The sequence below is a fragment of the Mizuhopecten yessoensis genome, unplaced genomic scaffold (assembly GCF_002113885.1).
Source record: "Mizuhopecten yessoensis strain PY_sf001 unplaced genomic scaffold, ASM211388v2 scaffold3575, whole genome shotgun sequence".
Classification (NCBI taxonomy): domain Eukaryota; kingdom Metazoa; phylum Mollusca; class Bivalvia; order Pectinida; family Pectinidae; genus Mizuhopecten; species Mizuhopecten yessoensis.
The window spans coordinates 1,115,400-1,123,339 of NW_018405113.1; the positions used below are offsets into that span (position 1 = coordinate 1,115,400).

Consider the following 7,940-nt stretch of genomic DNA (forward strand, 5'->3'; position numbering starts at 1 on the left):
GTGACCTTGAAAGTGGGTCAAGGTCATTCATTTGAACAAACTTGGTAGCCCTTCATCCCAGCATGCTACAGGCCCAATATCAGTACCCTGAGCCTTTTGGTTATTGAGAAGAAGTTGTTTGAAGATTTTACGACATTTGACCCCTGTGACCTTAAAAATTGGTCAAGGTCATTGATTTGAACAAACTTGGTAGCCCTTCATCCCAGCATACTACAGGCCCAATATCAGTACCCTGGGCCTTTTGGTTATTGAGGAAAAGTTGTTTGAAGATTTTAACATATTTCAACCCCTGTGACCTTGAAAGTGGGTCAAGTTCATTTTTTTGAACAAACTTGGTAGCCCTTCATCCCAGCATGCTACAGGCCCAATATCAGTACCCTGGGCCTTTTGGTAATTGAGAAGAAGGTTGTTTGAAGATTTTAAGACATTTGACCCCTGTGATCTTGAAAGTGGGTCAAGGTAATTTTTTTAACAAACATTGTATCCCTTCATCCCAGCATGCTACAGGCCCAATATCAGTATCCTGGGCCTTTTGGTTATTGAGAAGAAGTTGTTTGAATATTTTAACATATTTCAACCCCTGTGACCTTGAGGGTGGGTCAAGGTCATTTTTTTAACAAACTTGGTAGCCCTTCATCCCAGCATGCTACAGGCCCAATATCAGTACCCTGGGCCTTTTGGTAATTGAGAAGAAGTTGTTTGAAGTTTTTAAAATATTTGAACCCTGTGACCTTGAAAATTGGTCAAGGTCATTTTTTTTTAACAAACTTGGTAGTCCTTCATCCCAGCATGCTACAGACCCAATATCAGTACCCTGGGCCTTTTGCTTATTGAAAAGAAGTCGCTTGTAGATTTAACGACATTTAACCACTGTGACTTTGAAAGTTGGTCAAGGTCATTGATTTGAACAAATTTGATAGCCTTTCATCCCAGCATGCTACAGGCCCATTATAAGTACCCTGGGCCTTTTGGTAATTGAGAAGAAGTTGTTTAAAGATTTTAAGACATTTGACCCCTGTGACGTTGAAAGTGGGTCAAGGTCATTTTTTTAACAAACTTTGTATCCCTTCCTCCCAGCATGCTACAGGCCCAATATCAGTACCCTGGGCCTGATGGTTATTGAGAAGAGGCTGTTTGAAGATTTTAAAGACATCTGACACCAGTGACCTTGAAAGTAGGTCCAGGTCATTCATTTGAACAAACTTGGTAGCCCTTCATCCCAGCATGCTAAAGGCCCAATATCAGTACCCTGGGCCTTTTGGTTATTGAGAAGAAGTTGTTTGAAGTTTTTAAAATATTTGAACCTTGTGACCTTGAAAATTGGTCGAAGTCATTCATTTGAACAAACTTGGTAGCCCTTCATCCCAGCATGCTACAGGCCCAATATCAGTACCTTGGGCCTTTTGGTAATTGAGAAGAAGTTGTTTAAAGTTTTTAAAATATTTGAACCTTGTGACCTTGAAAATTGGTCGAAGTCATTCATTTGAACAAACTTGGTAGCCCTTCATCCCAGCATGCTACAGGCCTAATATCAGTACCATGGCCCTTTTTGCTTATTGAAAAGATGTCGCTTGAAGATTTTACGACATTTGACCCCTGTGACCTTGAAAATTGGTCAAGGTCATTCAGTTGAACAAACTTGATAGTCCTTCATCCCAGCATGCTACAGGCCCAATATCAGTACCCTGGGCCATTTGGTTATTGAGAAGAAGTTGTTTGAAGATTTTAAAGACATCTGACACCAGTGACCTTGAAAGTGGGTCAAGGTCATTCATTTGAACAAACTTGGTAGCCCTTCATCCCAGCATGCTACAGGCCCAATATCAGTACCCTGGGCCTTATGGTTATTGAGAAGAAGTTGTTTGAAAATTTTAACATATTTGACCCCTGTGACCTTAAAAGTGGGTCAAGGTCATTTATTTGAACAAACTTGGTAGCCCTTGATCCCAGCATGCTACTGGCCAAATATCATCTTCCTAGGCCTTTTTGTTACCGAAAAGAAGTTGTTTAAAGAAAAAAGTTGACGCCGGAACGACGGACGACGGACGGACGACGGACCCCGCACCATAACATAAGCTCACTTGCCCTTCGGGCAGGTGAGCTAAAAATTAAATAATATCTACCTAAGTCATATTTTCAACTGCAATTTAATGGTGTTCCCCGTCGAATTAAGATATGCTTCCCAGCGTAATCGTTATTCCGGTAGTACCCGATGTCAAGGAATATTGGAGAGAACACAGTTGATCTGTAGCCCATATTGTGATATTTGGGACCTCCATCTTTCTTTCCTATATATCTCCTATTTATTCTTCCTTTTTAACGATGCTTTTGCGCCTATCATCATACGGCCTTAGCTGTCACGAGAAAGTGAAAACCTGAACAAACAAAACAACCCGGTTAAGTTTTCATTCATAAATGTTTTTGGTTTTACGCAATTTGGGAAATTTAATAAACAGTTATTGGTTAACAGTACTGCACAATACAATTACGTTTTATAAGTTGAGAAACAATATGTTTATTTATATCTTTCTGTCAAAATCACCTAGTTACCTTGCAATGATACACCTATAATTGATAAATTTATGATAATCTCATACATTGTTCGTTGAATTGCACTTTCTATGAATTTGTATTAATTTTTTAATTATGTTTAAGTATGTTAAGTGCTTTCTAAACAATCAAATCTCAAAGAATGACAAAATGCATTCGATTGTGCTCATAACTGTAGTTCTTTTAGATACATTTGTTATAACTGTACTGTAAGCATATGCAAATTGAAGTTCTTTGTCTACAAATATATTATATTGTAACTATTGTGCATGTTCACATTTGAAAGTTTAAAGTGACCGTTGTTGTAGTCAATGTTCTTAACAGTTTATACAAAGAACTCTGCACAGATGTATGTGTGTGGATGCGAGTATACGTACGTGCAACCATGCCTGAGTGGCTGTGGTTAAGCGTGTGTATGTATATATGACCAACACTAGAAGATAAAGCACAAGCTTTCCAATCTAATGTGTTATACAATAAATATCAAAGGATTCACCACATGTACATATTTAAAATGTTAAACTTTGTCTTTGTTTGATTCATATTGCAGTTTAGTTGTTCCTGGTTTCGAAAAGTTATTTGCCTGTAAATTAATTTGGTGAGGAATAAATACAAGCTCTAAATTTGTTTTCCCATCCCTCTAATTTGAAGTTTAAATTTTGAATAAAATATTGTCAAACTATAGAATGACAAATAAAAAGACCTTTTTTTAACAGTAAGGTAGATTTAAATAGTCCCTTTTTACAAAGATTTTTCTTGATTATTCACCAAACACTAGATTTATCGTAACTTAAACATTACTCGAGTCCTAGAACATACAGTGTGTGTTTTTAATTATTAATGAGACGGATTCATAATCTACCAATATGCCCGTGTTTAAACATGGTTTTTAATCTAGTATGTATATTAATCCGTTAACGAAAACGAAACCTTGGTACGTGAATGATTCCAATAATCGAAAGCGAAACCTTATTACGAATATGATTCTAAGTAGATCGTGGAAATTTAGAGAAATAAGCGCTACATGATAGCAGTCATTCATTGGATAATTTGTATCAGACCACAAGAGACAGCCCACGTGATCAAAACACACTGGTATATAAACAGAGCAGGCCGCACCATTGAATTTTATTCTTAAGTGCTAGCCAGTTTTCATTGATTTTAAGGTAAGTAAACGTTATTTCAAATTGATTGTGTTGTTTGCACTGACTGCTTTTATGATGGGGTTCTAGGTTCAACAAACCTCTTGAAAAATATATAGTCATCTAAATTTAAAACCCCATATAATTCATCTTTTAACACAAAATTAAATTCAGATATGTATTTTTGAGTGACTATACAATGTTTAAGGGGGCTTGCTGAAACTTAGCTGATGCATATTTATTTTTAACTCACTAAATATATCACTTTTTTTGTAAATGTATATCATGGATATTCGTAGATGTGATGTTAAAATATATAATAATTAAAAGTTTTCTTTCTTTATTTCTTTTCTAAATTTTAATATCACTGGCAGTTGATTTATTTACATTTGTTGATCAAAGTTCTATAAATATGGTCGTAATATTGCCACCATACATGTCAACCGCGAAGGAAGTAATTAAGCGCTATTTTCGTTCGCGGTAGCAGGTATACCGGTTTGGGCTATATCTGTGATTCTGACCAGAGTAATAGATTTCGGGCTCCTTTGATTCATGTTCACAACATAAGGATAGTTAAAACTTGTTCATATCTTGAGAAATAGATGTGTCGATGATTTCATATTTTTTAATGCTTTACATTGTACTCGCAACCTGTAAATGGACTCTATCAAAGTCACTGAAGATAGTAGTTTAAACTTTGTTTTATTCACGTAACATATGTATTACATGATACAAACATTACTGATCATAAATGTATGGGAGACTGAATCAAGTGTTGATACATTTATGTAAATGCATTCCTAATCACAATGATGTTATCTTAGATACCAATTATTTGACTTCAATATTATCTACAAACAACTTGCAGTTTATACTGGACTCTTGCTTATTCATTAAACCGTCTCTAGAACTGAGGATATTGGGCTTGCGGACAGTATTAGGTTTGACTTTGAAGCTAAAAATGTTTAAATCAAATCTTCTATTTGAAGCTATGTTAACTTTTTGTTCATGTTGATGTATATTAGAAATATAAGCAATGACATTGCGAGTTTTCTTCATGTACATGTCTATGTATGTATTTCACGGTGTTTTATTATTTTGCCTTCGAACTACTTTGTAGTTACAAACGTGAATAGGGATAAATTACAGGGGAAGTTAGCCGAGAATTGGGGAAATGGTATATCCGTTTCCACTATACTGTTTCCATCGGAAAGACCAACCACATGACTTACTTTACACAGAAACCCATTACAATGTGTATTAGTCCGAATTATTCTGACGGTTTATCGACTTTTTTTTATATCAGTCTGTCGTCGATTAACGTCAGAACGCCGGCCGTTTATAATATGCGGGAAATAAGCGACCCGCACCAGGGTCGCTCTTCAAACTGATATTTTCAAACTGATATTTTAGAAACAAATCGTCAATACCACACACATGTCGCACATGGATCGAAAGATCTATTCGTTAATCGACGACAGACCGATATAAAAAAGTCGATAAAACGTCAGAATAATTCGGACTAAATGTGTATATGAATACAATAGTCCTTGAATAAGAATCTTATTAGAAGACTTCGTAAGATAATATATCAATTGATGTATTACTATGTTGGTAACACTGTTTTTTGCATGACACTTTGTGATCGCATGCAAACTTTCATATATACATGCATACCCACACACCATAAACACATATGTCTATCTATCTATCATACATACATACATACATACATTATATTGACTTGCTAACATGCATATACGCTCATGCATGCATACTTACGCACCCACGTACTTAAATGCATGCTCTCCTACACATATCACGCTCATGCATACATACATACATAGATATATAGATACATACATATAAACATACATACATACATAATGCATGCGCACATGCATTCATTTAAACATACATACATACATACATTCATACAATTTATACATACAAACATAGTTTAAATTAGAATCCATAATTATTTGAAATAACATGTATATATTAATACCAATATCATCATAACATTGTATTACCTTAATGTTGTTTAAATCGTTTTGACTTAAGCATGTAATCCTGAACATCGAAGACAATTATTTTATTTTCTTCTAAAGATAACGATTCATCGCCACATGATAACAATTCGACAGTGATATGATACGGAAAAGTTTCAATCTGTATAGTTGTCTGATGGCAGTGTAGAAGGTACATTCTAGCAAGTAATGAGAAGTGTTTTCGATGCTTCCACATGCACATAGTGGGGATCTAACAATGTATTACCTATATCAATTTTCAATAAGATAGCTACATTTAAATTGATTAGTGGAAGGGTTTCTCTCGACATTAACTGGAATGGAGTTCCAGCTATTGATAACAGAGGGCAAGAAATATATTTTATACACATTAGAATGGCAGTGAATGGGAGCGATAGTTGTAACATCCGAATGTCTAGTATTATGGCTATGTATTCCAGTAACTGATTGTAGTACAAGACAGTTGAGACATTGAGGGATATTTTGGAAGAACGTTTTGTGGAAATCAATTCGTGTATGTTGATGTCTACGTTCAATTAATTTGTTCCAGCCTACTTCCATGCTTGTCAGTCTGGTTGCACCAGATACAATCCGAGCTGCCTCAGTATTAATTGGTTCCAGTTTAGCACTATATTCATCGGTAAAATTATCCTACACTACGTCAGCATATTCAATAATAGGTCTGATAAATGAAAAGTAAATAGTTTGTTATGTGTTTCGGTAAAGTTCGAATTTTAGAGAACGTAGAATATTGATTCAGGCTGAGGTTTTATTAATAATGTAATATACATGTTTGACCCAACTCATTCGTAAAAATACTCCTAGGTGCTTGGGTACGTCAACATTTATTATTTCTTCATTATTCATGTACAATGGTTGGTGATGAGGACTTGGGTTTGTTTGACTTATTAATATACTTTCTGTTTTTTGTTTGTTTAGACCACTTTGGTGGTGTTTTTATTTTGACTGAAGAGCGATTCCTGTAGTAGTTGGATTAATAACTGAAGGGTTTTCAGTCATATAACCACGTAAGGAAGAAAGGAAATATATCGGAAAGTAAGAACTTATTATAAGTCTCCTTGTATATGAAGAAAATGAAATTCTGGTAGATATCTAAGTTCTGATCTTCAAAGCATACGAAATAAATCACGTGAAACGGAATATAACATATTGAAATGGTAGTGTTAAATTTCAATTTAAAGATATATTGTTCGTCTGATTTATTCGCACAAATAGATATAAACATAACAATCTGAAATGTCAATCTTCTATTCCATTCATAGATAGCTTTAATATAATAACAATGACCCTTCAGGATAGAAAGATTTATTTTTTTACTTTTTTACATACTGACCAATTGAGGTTTTAAAATAAACTAAATTTATTATCACGCCCGATACTTATTTCGTTGTTTTATTTACAGGTGAACTGTAATGGATTCACGCTAAATGGAGAAACTCTTTTTTCTCGAGTTGACGACTGTGCATCGGGTTGTCGACTCGGGCTCTCAGTCATAGAACTGATTTCAACTTCAACACGATGCTGGATAAAAGATGGGGAAAAAACGTTCCGAAGAAAAAACTAAATTTTGTCATCTGAAGTGGAGTTACATCGATTTTTTTCAAGAGTGTCAATGATCTGTTCTAAAGTTCTCTATATGAAGTTAATTGAACATTTTATTTCCATTGGTTTATGGAATTTCAAAATCTATGTTTGCGGCTAATTTTTCGGTTTGACATTATGAGAGAGCATTTTCGAACATGGAAAAACAACCCATTAAAAAAATGAGAAAAAAGCAAAATCATTTAATCAGTAACTTGGACTAGTTACTTATAACATTTGGTTTCAAATTGTGTAAATTCGGAAAAAAAATGCAGATAAAGAGAATATAATAAATTTTGTCATCTTGAAATGATTGGAACGTGGGAGAAAGATGATACAAAGTGAGGCGGAATGTCAGAATTGTTATTCTGAATTAATATACTTACGATTTGAAATCAACTCGAAAACATCACCGGAAACAATAAGGACAAAACGCATGCAGTCATTATCATTTTCGTCACACTGGAGTCATAATAACAGTCTACTTTCGGACTTTTGGTTTTTGTATTATCAATATACTGTTCTTTCTGCATGCGAGGTAAACTCATCCATATAAGATCAGGGAAAAATTGGTATTTTGAAAAATAATGAAAAATAAAAATATCGTCAGAATGTA

The 7,940-nt window shown here is 34.5% G+C and overlaps 1 long non-coding RNA gene across 5 annotated transcripts in view; it reads left to right on the top strand.

The window, feature by feature from the left end:
* LOC110447721 overlaps window positions 1–7,940 on the top strand; it is an 18,326-nt gene extending 10,386 nt beyond the window's left edge. Inside the window, exons 1-4 of one of the 5 annotated variants that reach the window (XR_002462632.1) lie at window positions 3,632–3,716; window positions 6,273–6,362; window positions 6,662–6,778; window positions 7,146–7,940. This is a non-coding gene — a long non-coding RNA (uncharacterized LOC110447721). Of the gene's footprint in view, window positions 1–3,627; window positions 3,717–5,624; window positions 6,779–7,145 lie in introns of those variants that run through there. The other 4 variants (XR_002462630.1, XR_002462631.1, XR_002462629.1 and 1 more) reach the window with 4 other exon arrangements.